This window comes from Bufo bufo, chromosome 4 (assembly GCF_905171765.1).
Source record: "Bufo bufo chromosome 4, aBufBuf1.1, whole genome shotgun sequence".
Lineage (NCBI taxonomy): Eukaryota > Metazoa > Chordata > Amphibia > Anura > Bufonidae > Bufo > Bufo bufo.
Genome location: NC_053392.1, coordinates 345,650,830 through 345,665,113, shown reverse-complemented (window position 1 = coordinate 345,665,113; position 14,284 = coordinate 345,650,830).

Below are 14,284 nucleotides of genomic sequence, written 5' to 3'. Positions count from 1 at the left end.
TTATTCTTTCATGAGTTATTTACAAGTTTCTGACCACTTGTACAGCATAGACGATTGCCTTCAGATGATACGAGATGTGCAGCACCTGAAACTACGGATACTGGAAGCCTGTGCTAGCATTTCTCCTGCGGTGTTGCTATCAGTGTGTGAAGAGTGGGAGAAAAGGGTTGCATTGACAATCCAACACAATGGGCAGCACATTGAACACATTTTGTAAGTGGTCAAAAACTTGTAAATAACTTGTGAAAGAATAAAGTTACGTTAAAACCAAGCACACCATTGTTTTTCTTGTGGAATTCCCAATAAGTTTGATGTGTCAAATGACCCTCTTCCTATTGAAAAAGCAAAAGTTGGATTCAAAATGGCCGACTTCAAGATGGCCGCCATGGTCACCACCCATCTTGAAAAGTTTCCCCCCTCAAATATACTAATGTGCCGCAAACAGGAAGTTAATATCACCAACCATTCCCATTTTATTAAGGTGTATCCATATAAATGGCCCACCCTGTACATCAGGATCAAGCTGGATTCATGCCCGGTAGGACCACTTCTGACAATATTAGAAGAGCTCAGATCATTGCACAGATAGGAGTGGCGGAGGGTAGGAAATGGGCCCTGGCGTCTCTTGATACGGCCAAGGCCTTCGACTCTGTGGAGTGGCCCTTCCTCTTGCGAATTCTGAGGGAGTTTGGGTTTGGTCCGAAGTTCATACGATGGGTTAACATTTTGTATCAGAGACCTAAAGCGAACATACTAGTTAATGGATCCCAGTCGGATTCCTTTACATTGCATAGAGGCACCAGACAGGGCTGCCCCCTTTCCCCCTTGCTGTTTGCGGTAGTGATAGAGCACTTAGCCTTGCGTATTAGGCAGGATGAGTCTTTTAAGGGGATCTCCAAAGGACATAGAGAGGAGAAGGTGGGCCTGTACGCAGACGATCTCCTCCTGTTTATAGATGAGCCTGAGCGGACCCTTCCAAGTGCAATTGATGTGATAGAAAAGTTTGGTACTTACTCGGGCTTGCACATAAATTGGACGAAATCGGCTATCATGCCTCTTTGGGATCATGGTTGGCCGGAGCGCTTTCTTAATCTACCAGTAGTGGATCAGTTTAAGCATCTCGGTATTGTAAGAGAAATGGTGTCTCTCTCACTGTACCACTTCTGGAATGGTGCACTACCCCTCAGCACTCCCACTGCTGGTGTATAAGAATAAGTGTAAAGTTTGGATAGGGGGTCACTCAATATTAGGCAAACACACGATAATTAGGTATCCACATAAATTTTATAGGCTTAAAAATACATGCTACAATATTACAAATAAAACATCTCATAAAAACAATTAAAAATACCGCTCAGAAATCAATGGCGCCAAAAACCTAAAATTCAATGGCGCTGAAAACCATGAGAGGGGCTATTTTTCAATAGCACCAGCACCTTTAAAAAAGCTGTTTGGCCGTAGCTGTTATTATATAGCTTCAAGTGTTATAATCCAGAGACAGTTATAGTTGTGCTTTCCACACTTATTAAAGAGTCATCAGTGTATCCACATTAGAGATAATACAGGATACTTTACCGCTCCTGTAGTCCGCTTGTACACCGGGATTTTCAAGTGTAATGCTCTGTTGTGAGCTGCAAGGACCTGTGGATAGAGTCTGTATTGGAGCCCCGCGCTCCTAGATGTTCGTAGTAGCGGTGCCGCTTGGTATCACCACTCTGACCTTCCAGGACCTGTGTGACATCCCACGTGGTTTGCTGGGCGGTCAGGTGAGCTGTAGTTCAAGGCGGGGTTTTCAAAGTACTTTAGCGTAGAAGATTTATTTCATAGTCGCTTTAAATCCGAATGTGGATATATGGTTGTAGATGTCTCTTCTTAGTAATCCCTCACTGTCATCACCAAACGTGTTTCGGGGTAAAAAGACCCCTTCCTCAGTGGTTTGACAGTGGAGGTATAATGTCCTCTTTTATATAGTATCCCTAATTGACAAATGTGTGGGTTGGAGCATGGGTTGAACTATGGGTTGGACCAGTGAGGGATATCTTGAAGACCAGGAAGTTCAGTCCAGTTATTAGAACATAAGCTTTTTGGTAATTGACTTGTGTTTCATGTGCACTGGTTATACTAACAGATTCAATTTTATATCTCATACGGTATATTTCACTTAAATACATATATTAGGGATTAAAACGCATAAAATCCGAAAAAACGCATGTGCGGTTTCTGTGCGTTTTAAATGCGTTTTTTCTGGAATTTGGACTAAAATGGATCACATAGTAAAACTGGATACTTTGCAAAGGTTAAAATATGAAATTAATACATTGTACACATGCAAAGTTCGGAATCGAGATGGGACTCATTCTAACAACATATATATACAACTGTCATAAACAATCCATATATTGTCATAGAAATATTTTGAGGAATATTGAACAAAGTGTCAGTGATTTTCAGCTTCAATAACTTTTAATAATCCAGATATGTAGATATATATAAAAATATAGAAATATGGAAATATAGATGAAAAGGGGGGCGCTGAGCTGACAGGAGAGAGAGATCTGGGTGCTGGGAAAAACAGCCTGACACAGATGTCTCTGTCCCACCTGGCCAGCGCCCCATTTATAAGAAGCCGAATAATTCCATGTCTGCATTCAAACCTTTTGGTAGTAGGGTATTGAACTCAAATATCCTCTTAGATTCCATCCTAGACATCTGGAGGATATGGTTGCCCCCTCTCCATGTATATTTGACTTTTTCTAACACAATATATTTGAGGCTTGATGGATCACTACCATGATGATCTTTATAATGTTTAGATAGTGAATGCAGTTCATATCCCTTCTTAATATTTGCGACATGTTCTGACACTGTCTTTTTCAAAGTTCGCTTAGTTCTGCCGATGTACTGTTTACGGCACGGACATTCAATTAAATAGATGACACTCGTTGAGTCACATGTCAATCCTTCCCTAATATCCATTGAGAATGATTTTTGTGTCGACTAAGCATTTAAAGTTTTTATAGGAAAATTCGTGATTTTACAGTTGGAACACCGTCCGCATCTGTAAAAACCTCTAAAGGATAACCAGTTTTGTTTTTCTTGTGTAGTGAGATTCTTCTTTTTCACTGATGGAGCAACTTTAAGACCCAAATTAGGGACCCTAGTATACACAATTTGAGGTATAGTGTTTAGTAGTGGTCCAACTATTTTGTCTCCAAGCAGGTGATGCCAGTATTTCTTAATTATTCTCTCCATGCCTTTGTACTGTGCATGGAAAGGTAAGATTATTCTCAATGTATCTTCTGTTATTTCTCTCTGCCTGGGGACAAAGAAGTCTTCTCTCCTCATTGTTCTAACTTCCTCTAGTGATCCCTCCAAGATGTGTGCAGGATATTGTTTTTCTAAAAATTGTTGTTTTAGTATCTCTGCTTCCATCTCAAATTGTGATTCTTGGGTACAGTTACGTTTTATCCTTCTAAACTGACTTTTTGGCACATTTGTCAACCATCTCGGCAAATGCCAGCTTGTGTATAATATGTAACTATTTTTAGTTACTGCTTTTTGATATGTGTTACATATAAGTTTATTATCCCCTACTGTGACATTGAGATCTAGAAATTGTATATTTGTATCACTAGTAGTGGAAGTAAACTTCAGGTTCCAATTATTTTCATTTATTTCTTCCAAGAAGGACGATAGTGCTATTGCTGTATCCTGCCATATAAATATTACATCATCTATGTATCTTCGCATAGTACCAGACCCGCCCCTAATATTGGTCTGATGGTAGTAGCTTCCCATTGGGCCATAAATAAATTAGCATAACTAGGGGCGAATCTGGTACCCATGGCAGTTCCTTTTCTTTGTACATAGAATTCCTCATTAAATGAGAAATAGTTATGTGTCGATATGTATTCTACTCCCTCTATTGTATATAGGATCTGTTCTTCCTTCATAGTATTATGGGTGGTAAGTTGTTGGTATAGGGCCCCCAAACCCAGTTTGTGGTCAATTACTGTATAGAGTGAATTCACATCTAGGGTGCCTAGGATCCACCCATTCTTGAAGTACATTTCCTCCAATGTTTTAATACATCTATATTTCCATATTTCTATATTTTTATATATATCTACATATCTGGATTATTAAAAGTTATTGAAGCTGAAAATCACTGACACTTTGTTCAATATTCCTCAAAATATTTCTATGACAATATATGGATTGTTTATGACAGTTGTATATATATGTTGTTAGAATGAGTCCCATCTCGATTCCGGACTTTGCATGTGTACAATGTATTAATTTCATATTTTAACCTTTGCAAAGTATCCAGTTTTACTATGTGATCCATTTTAGTCCAAATTCCAGAAAAAACGCATTGAAACCGCACAGAAACCGCACATGCGTTTTTTCGAATTTTATGCGTTTTAATGCCTAATATATGTATTTAAATGAAATATATCGTATGAGATATAAAATTGAATCTGTTAATATAACCAGTGCACATGAAACACAAGTCAATTACCAAAAAGCTTATGTTCTAATAACTGGACTGAACTTCCTGGTCTTCAAGATATCCCTCACTGGTCCAACCCATAGTGCAACCCATGCTCCAACCCACACATTTGTCAATTAGGGATACTATATAAAAGAGGACATTATACCTCTAATGTCAAACCACTGAGGAAGGGGTCTTTTTACCCCGAAACGCGTTTGGTGATGACAGTGAGGGATTACTAAGAAGAGACATCTACAACCATATATCCACATTCGGATTTAAAGCGACTATGAAATAAATCTTCTACGCTAAAGTACTTTGAAAACCCCGCCTGGAACTACAGCTCACCTGACCGCCCAGCAAACCACGTGGGACGCCACACAGGTCCTGGAAGGTCAAAGCGGTGATACCAAGCGGCACCGCTACTACGAACATCCAGGAGCGCGGGGCTCCAATACAGACTCTATCCACAGGTCCTTGCAGCTCACAACAGAGCATTACACTTGAAAATCCCAGTATACAAGCGGACTACAGGAGCAGTAAAGTATCCTGTATTATCTCTAATGTGGATACACTGATGACTCTTTAATAAGTGTGGAAAGCACAACTATAACTGTCTCTGGATTATAACACTTGAAGCTATTTAATAACAGCTACGGCCAAACAGCTATTGAAAAATAGCCCCTCTCATGGTTTTCAGCGCCATTGAATTTTAGGTTTTTGGCGCCATTGATTTCTGAGCGGTATTTTTAATTGTTTTTATGAGATGTTTTATTTGTAATATTGTAGCATGTATTTTTAAGCCTATAAAATTTATGTGGATACCTAATTATCGTGTGTTTGCCTAATATTGAGTGACCCCCTATCCAAACTTTACACTTATTCTTATACACCAGCATTGGGAGTGCTGAGGGGTAGTGCACTATTCCAGAAGTGGTACAGTGAGAGAGCCACCATTTCTCTTCCAATTTTATCTTTTTCTCCGATTGGTTGAGCTCCCACTGATCCATCATGGATATTTGGCAACACATGGATAATAAATATAAGACAATTGACAATTATTATTTCGATACATCTGTGGAGAATCATGATGATTCCGGAAGGAACATTGATGAAACATTCGGCAATTTAGAAAAACGAATACAGAAACAATTGCGAAATAAGTGGGAAATAAGAGCACTTAATCAATATGGACAAAGTGGTCTTATCCCCATAGATGGCAACAAAGAATATGTAGAAATCTAGATGCCCTGGAGAAAGATATCATATACAAAAAATAAAAAAAATTAAAAAACTCCAACCTGAATGATGTCCAAAATATTAGTATAGAAGAAGACACTAATAACGATTATCACAATCAATGTACACGGTCACAAACACAACAGGAAACTAATAAGAAGGGACACACAAACACATATAACATCCCCACTAACAATAGATATGAATCACTTTCATCACCTCTTTTTTTAGATTACACACCACCACACCACAAAACAAAATCGAAAAAAATTCGGACACCAACAAGGAAAGTAGAGAGGGAACACAGACAGACACATCATTACAATTTGAGACACCGACAAACACCAATGAAAGAGACACTATACAGACGGAATCACAATCACCATTACGCATCACAGACCCACTATCCGGCACAGGATTACGAATTGAGGACACACAGAAAGACACAACCATACAGGGGAGAAGGAAGATTAGAAGAGGGAGACACTGTAAGACGAAACAGATACGAGAAACAGAACCCATATCGAGTATAGTCAATTTGAGCAACACTGAACTTACAGAGGTACAAATAAATTTTCTTAACAAAGGCTTGAAATACGCTCCAACTACCAAGCTAGATACATTTTCCACTTATATAGGGGTGGAAAAATTCATCCGAAAACTCTGCTTGAAAAAATATTTTATAAAAAACCCCATAATAAAAGAATTAAATGGGGATTTTAATCATAAAAAATATGTACACATAGGACTGAAAACAGGTTCTAAACAATATCCAAAACAAGAGATCAGCCACCAAATGGCAACGTTCAAAAAGTGTGTAGAGAATGATTTGAGGAAATTGAAAGGATACAATATAAAAAATAACCTCACCAAGAGAGAGACTGAGGCTATTAAACAATTGCAATCTGCTAATAATATAACCATTAGACCAGCGGACAAAGGGGGCGCTATAGTGGTTTTAAACACAGAAGATTATAACCAGGAGTGTTTGAGACAATTACAGGATGAAACCACATATATAAAACTTAAACGAGACCCCACGGAGGAATATTTTAGATTATTAGTGCAATATTGTAAAAAGGGTACTGAATCTGGGATCCTATTGGAACAAGAGGCCAAGTACATTATCAATACTGAAAAAAGATTACCAATATTATATTGCATTCCCAAAATCCATAAGGACCCAAAAAACCCTCCAGATAGACCCATAATATCAGGGATCAACTCCATCTCCTCTAATCTATCAGGTTATATAGACAGGCTATTACAACCTACGGTTAAAAATATACCGTCCTATATAAAAGACACCACGGATATTATTAAAACATTGGAGGAAATGGACTTCAAGAATGGGTGGATCCTAGGCACCCTAGATGTGAATTCACTCTATACAGTAATTGACCACAAACTGGGTTTGGGGGCCCTATACCAACAACTTACCACCCATAATACTATGAAGGAAGAACAGATCCTATATACAATAGAGGGAGTAGAATACATATCGACATATAACTATTTCTCATTTAATGAGGAATTCTATGTACAAAGAAAAGGAACTGCCATGGGTACCAGATTCGCCCCTAGTTATGCTAATTTATTTATGGCCCAATGGGAAGCTACTACCATCAGACCAATATTAGGGGCGGGTCTGGTACTATGGCGAAGATACATAGATGATGTAATATTTATATGGCAGGATACAGCAATAGCACTATCGTCCTTCTTGGAAGAAATAAATGAAAATAATTGGAACCTGAAGTTTACTTCCACTACTAGTGATACAAATATACAATTTCTAGATCTCAATGTCACAGTAACACATATCAAAAAGCAGTAACTAAAAATAGTTACATATTATACACAAGCTGCCATTTGCCGAGATGGTTGACAAATGTGCCAAAAAGTCAGTTTAGAAGGATAAAACGTAACTGTACCCAAGAATCACAATTTGAGATGGAAGCAGAGATACTAAAACAACAATTTTTTTAAAAACAATATCCTGCACACCTCTTGGAGGGATCACTAGAGGAAGTTAGAACAATGAGGAGAGAAGACGTCTTTGTCCCCAGGCAGAGAGAAATAACAGAAGATACATTGAGAATAATCTTACCTTTCCATGCACAGTACAAAGGCATGGAGAGAATAATTAAGAAATACTGGCATCACCTGCTTGGAGACAAAATAGTTGGACCACTACTAAACACTATACCTCAAATTGTGTATACTAGGGTCCCTAATTTGGGTCTTAAAGTTGCTCCATCAGTGAAAAAAAAGAATCTCACTACGCAAGAGAAACAAAACTGGTTATCCTTTAGTGGTTTTTACAGATGCGGACGGTGTTCCAACTGTAAAATCACGAATTTTCCTAAAAAAACTTTAAATGCACAGTCGACACAAAACTCATTCTCAATGGATATTAGGGAAGGATTGACATGTGACTCAACGAGTGTCATCTATTTAATTGAATGTCCGTGCCGTAAACAGTACATCGGCAGAACTAAGCGAACTTTGAAAAAGAGAGTGTCAGAACATGTCGCAAATATTAAGAAGGGATATGACCTGCATTCACTATCTAAACATTATAAAGATCATCATGGTAGTGATCCATCAAGCCTCAAATATATTGCGTTAGAAAAAGTCAAATATACATGGAGAGGGGGCAACCATATCCTCCAGATGTCTAGGATGGAATCTAAGAGGATATTTGAGTTCAATACCCTACTACCAAAAGGTTTGAATGCAGACATGGAATTATTCGGCTTCTTATAAATGGGGAGTTGGCCAGGTGGGACAGAGACATCTGTGTCAGGCTGTTTTTCCCAGCAGTGTTGAGGGAGTTCGTTGTGTCCCTCCCAGCATATACGAGGGACACAACGGACTTCCTCAACAAAATAGATGCTTTGACTCTTGATCCTGACTGCATTCTATGCAGTATTGATGTCGAGTCGCTTTATAGCTCTATTCCACACCAGCATGGCCTCAAAGCCATTGAGTATTTTCTTTGTGCTAGGGGCATTCAATATGATCTACATAACATCATCAGGCTGCTTGAGTATACCCTGACTCATAATTTTTTCTTATTCAACTGCAAATTCTACCACCAGCTCAGGGGGACGGCGATGGGCAGCCCTTGTGCCCCCACCTACGCCAACCTCTTCCTGGGCTGGTGGGAGGATACTCTTGTCTTCCCTGACCACGACGTCTGGTGGTCCAGAAACATACAGTTCTGGACTCGCTATATAGACGACGTGTTCGTCGTCTGGAAAGGAGGCTCTATTGAGCTTAAAAGATTCATATCTGACCTCAATATGAATGAGATCGGACTCCACTTCACCTTTGAAAAACATCCGTCTAGTATTACATTTCTTGACGTTAAGGTTACCATAGTGGGGGATCGGCTTTCCACGAATATCTACAGGAAAACCACAGCTACGAACTCCCTCCTTCACTGGAGCAGTTACCACCCCACCTCCCTCAAACGCGGTATCCCTAGAGGACAATACCTCCGGGTGCGGAGGAACTGCTCCAGTGATGAGGCCTTCTTTAAAGAAGCGAGGGTCCTCCGGGATAGATTTGTAGCTAGGGGGTATCCCCAACCAATACTCAGGGAAGCCTTTAAGCATGCACAGACTAGAGAACGAAATGATCTTCTTATCCCTAAAACAAGGAGATTAGATAGCCCCCAACCGACGAGAATCATCTCTAATTTTGACACGGCTAATCAGAATGTCAAGAAAATCTTAAGCAAATATTGGCCCATTTTGAGAATGGACCCCGACCTCTCTGAGGTCGTGACTGAACGTCCGTCCGTCTCCTACCGACGGGGCAGAAGTCTCAGGGACCGGCTGGTGGCCAGCCACTTTATGCCTCCCGTTAAGGCGGGGACCTGGCTTGATCGTAGGCCAGTGGGCCTCTATAGATGTGGTGACTGTAAGGCTTGTGCGTTCTTGAATACAGCTAGAACCATTACGGGATCAGTATTAGGTCAGACCTTTCAGATACGTGATTTTATCAATTGCAAATCTAGGGGTCTCGTCTATCTGTGTCAATGTACTTGCCCCCTTGACTACGTCGGGAAAACCATTAGGGAATTCAGAAGACGAATCCTTGAGCATGTGAATGATGTTAAAAACAAGGAAGTTACCCCGATTGCTACACATGTTAATGAGGTCCATGGGGGTGATCCTATGTGCCTTCGCTTCACTGTACTTGAATTGGTACATCCATCTCCACGTGGGGGTGATTGGGACAGGAGGATCCTACAAAAGGAAAGTGAATGGATCCATAGACTCCGGTCCCAATCCCCCCGCGGTTTAAATGAAAGATTGACTTTTTCATGCTATTTGTGACCTGCTTTGCTCCTTGGCCTCCTGGCCTGCTCCCGATTTATCATTATCTTCTCTCCATTCCTTCCCCCTGTCCCCTTCCCTTCTTCCTTTCCCCCCTCCCCCTCCCCTTCCCCCCCCCCCCTCTCTCACCCCCTCACCTAGTCCCTGCAACAGATGGGCTCGGTCGTTATTGGTGTCCCTTTACTGGCCCGGGTGCGTGAAGCACCGAAATTGTAATTATTTTGAACAGTGATCCTAAATGGCTTCACTGGCTCGACTATATATTGCTCTATCATTCTCTATCGATCCATGCGACAATCCTTTGTCCTTTTCATATGTCCCCCTGATCACCTACTCTTTATGATAATACCTGTATGGTCCATGTATAAATAAAGATGTGTAGGGTTGGTTGGTACTGTCGCCTCCTTTCGGCGACTTTATTATTCACCTTTACCCTTATCCTGTGCTGGTCCGATTGAGTAGCATAACTGTCTTATTATGAGCTCTCACTTCCCTATTCTCACTTCCCCACAGTGATGTGTCTGATCCGGCTGTTTGCGCTCCATGCTGCCCGCAGGGGCCCGAGGAGATGACGTCATATCTGGACGCCTTCCATGCGATCAGTCTGCTGTGGAGGTGCGCTCCAGGCTGGAGCGCAGGTCCCGATGACGCCACTTCCGGGGGCTCGTACCAGAAGTCGCGTGGCGTGCGTTCCACCGTGGAACGCAGGCTAACTCTAATAGAGCTAACATGCTCCCCACACGGCACACGGATCGGACTAATGAGGAGGAGTGGTCTGGGCCTCCACCCAGACACATGTATGCACAATCAGAGGACCTTAGGTGTTCACTATAAGAGGGGGCAATTCTGAGAGACCTATAGTTGGACCCTGGGAGGGGACGCACGTCTGTGGCTCTATGACCAACAGTAAGTAAATTGACCATATCACCCCTAGACATGAGCTGTCTGCAGTGGTGTTCTTGTAACACATGCTTTTCTGTTATATAGTGGACCTTTATCTAACAGGCTTACTTATCCTAAGTGATTGATGTATGTGATCCAGCATATATCTGAAGGTATGCTTACTTCTTTAATTCATCTATATCATCTTACGAGGGTTGAGTGTAGTATAACTCTCTATGGTCTGACTATTCTATTGTGTTTGTATCTCACCCTTGCGATTGATACATGTGTTACGTCTTATGAACATCACTAACACGATTGGCCTTTGCATACCTCATTATCTACAAAGGAGTCATTTGCATTATCTATGAGACTGATCGTGACTATATCAATATACGGAATTCTCTCTAGACATTGTGAGTGATTCCTCTCAATATAACTTATGCCGGTGGTTGTCCCTCACACTTTTAATGTGGTGTTGGGGTGCATACTTACGCATATTTATATATGGATATCCTCCTTTTTCTTTACAGATATCTACCTCTCTTACGTATGATATACGCGTGTGATACATCAGGACTGTTGGTATATGTCTCTTTATCCCTCCCAGGATTGTCATCTGGTCCAAAAAGTTTAATCTCATTACTGAATGTCATAACTGACACTATATACTGAACGGTTATGTTACGGATGCGCCAACTATATCTGGGCCTCCTTCCGTTGATCTTGTATTCCGTTTGAACCTATTTGTTTATTTCTACTATTTCTACTTATTACCCCCTGATGATCCCACACCGTGGGGGAAACGCGTTGGGGTTTACCACAGTTCAACTCTGTGGCATCTATAGTCATCTTATTTAAGTGTTTTTGTAATTCTGTAGTTGGATGCACCGTGTACCTGATGGTAGTCCTTATCATCAGGGCTGTATACACTGTGCTTTTTTAACATTTTTTTGATCCTCTCTGTCCATGCCCATACCAGCCCACCATTTTGTATAACTACCTACACTCATCACCCTAGGGCCTAATAAGAGTTGTTAGCCAGGTTCGAGGGCAGGGGGGCTCCACCTTCAGGGGCCGCCCCTGGGCTTAGGGCCAAGCTTTAGTACACGGTATTTGGGTCTATTACCCCACTCCCTGGCAGTATCTTTTGGGTGGCCTGGTGTGTGCCTGGACACATAAGGACAAGTTGCTGTATTGTTACATTAAAGTTTATATATATTATATTTTTTGTAAGGGTTATGCTGTAGCTGGACCACAATTATTTGACCTTTAACCCAATAGACACTTATTTTGAATTGCTGGATGTTGTTTTTCCCAGAACCCAGATCTCTCTCTCCTGTCAGCTCAGCGCCCCCCTTTTTCATCTATATTTCCATATTTCTATATTTTTATATATATCTACATATCTGGATTATTAAAAGTTATTGAAGCTGAAAATCACTGACACTTTGTTCAATATTCCTCAAAATATTTCTATGACAATATATGGATTGTTTATGACAGTTGTATATATATGTTGTTAGAATGAGTCCCATCTCGATTCCGAACTTTGCATGTGTACAATGTATTAATTTCATATTTTAACCTTTGCAAAGTATCCAGTTTTACTATGTGATCCATTTTAGTCCAAATTCCAGAAAAAACGCATTGAAAACGCACAGAAACCGCACATGCGTTTTTTCGGATTTTATGCGTTTTAATGCCTAATATATGTATTTAAGTGAAATATACCGTATGAGATATAAAATTGAATCTGTTAATATAACCAGTGCACATGAAACACAAGTCAATTACCAAAAAGCTTATGTTCTAATAACTGGACTGAACTTCCTGGTCTTCAAGATATCCCTCAATGGTCCAACCCATAGTTCAACCCATGCTCCAACCCACACATTTGTCAATTAGGGATACTATATAAAAGAGGACATTATACCTCCACTGTCAAACCACTGAGGAAGGGGTCTTTTTACCCCGAAACGCGTTTGGTGATGACAGTGAGGGATTACTAAGAAGAGACATCTACAACCATATATCCACATTCGGATTTAAAGCGACTATGAAATAAATCTTCTACGCTAAAGTACTTTGAAAACCCCGCCTGGAACTACAGCTCACCTGACCGCCCAGCAAACCACGTGGGACGCCACACAGGTCCTGGAAGGTCAGAGCGGTGATACCAAGCGGCACCGCTACTACGAACATCCAGGAGCGCGGGGCTCCAATACAGACTCTATCCACAGGTCCTTGCAGCTCACAACAGAGCATTACACTTGAAAATCACGGTGTACAAGCGGACTACAGGAGCGGAAAAGTATCCTGTATTATCTCTAATGTGGATACACTGATGACTCTTTAATAAGTGTGGAAAGCACAACTATAACTGTCTCTGGATTATAACACTTGAAGCTATTTAATAACAGCTACGGCCAAACAGCTTTTTTTAAAGGTGCTGGTGCTATTGAAAAATAGCCCCTCTCATGGTTTTCAGCGCCATTGAATTTTAGGTTTTTGGCGCCATTGATTTCTGAGCGGTATTTTTAATTGTTTTTATGAGATGTTTTATTTGTAATATTGTAGCATGTATTTTTAAGCCTATAAAATTTATGTGGATACCTAATTATCGTGTGTTTGCCTAATATTGAGTGACCCCCTATCCAAACTTTACACTTATTCTTATACACCAGCATTGGGAGTGCTGAGGGGTAGTGCACCATTCCAGAAGTGGTACAGTGAGAGAGCCACCATTTCTCTTCCAATTTTATCTTTTTCTCCGATTGGTTGAGCTCCCACTGATCCATCATGGATATTTGGCAACACATGGATAATAAATATAAGACAATTGACAATTATAATTTCGATACATCTGTGGAGAATCATGATGATTCCGGAAGGAACATTGATGAAACATTCGGCAATTTAGAAAAACTAATACAGAAACAATTGCGAAATAAGTGGGAAATAAGAGAACATAATCAATATGTACAAAGTGGTCTTATCCCCAAAGGGTTAACACTAACTAAAACCCCAGCTTCAGATTTAATGAATGATACTTTCAAAAAAGAATGGGACACCTTCCTCAAAACACAATCAACTAGCCTGATTCATATGATTATCAGCAGACGTATACAAATTCTAGCAGATATTTCAGAACATTTGACTGATTTGAGGAAGGTGCTAGATTTATTTCCCAATAATGAACAAGTACATAGATGGCAACAAAGAATATGTAGAAATCTAGATGCCCTGGAGAAAGATATCATATACAAAAAATCCAAAAAATTAAAAAACTCCAACCTGAATGATGTCCAAAATATTA